Genomic DNA, 430 nt, shown 5'->3' on the forward strand with positions numbered 1-430 from the left:
TCAGTGCTGAGGGAGTGCCGCAATGTCGGAGGGTCAGTACTGAGGGAGTGCCACACTGTCGGAGGGTCAGTACTGAGGGAGTGCCGCACTGTCAGAGGGTCAGTACTGAGGGAGTGCCGCACTGTCAGAGGGTCAGTACTGAGGGAGTGCTGCACTGTCAGAGGGTCAGTACTGAGGGAGAGCCGTACTGTCAGAGGGTCAGTGCTGAGGGAGTGCCGCAATGTCGGAGGGTCAGTACTGAGGGAATGCCACACTGTCGGAGGGTCAGTACTGAGGGAGTGCCACACTGTCAGAGGGTCAGTACTGAGGGAGTGCCGCACTGCCAGAGGGTCAGTACTGAGGGATTGCCGCACTGTCAGAGGGTCAGTACTGAGGGAGTGCCGCACTGTCAGAGGGTCAGTACTGAGGGAGTGCCGCACTGCCAGAGGGT

Source organism: Rhincodon typus, unplaced genomic scaffold (genome assembly GCF_021869965.1).
Source record: "Rhincodon typus isolate 14 unplaced genomic scaffold, sRhiTyp1.1 hic_rhity00006887, whole genome shotgun sequence".
NCBI lineage: Eukaryota > Metazoa > Chordata > Chondrichthyes > Orectolobiformes > Rhincodontidae > Rhincodon > Rhincodon typus.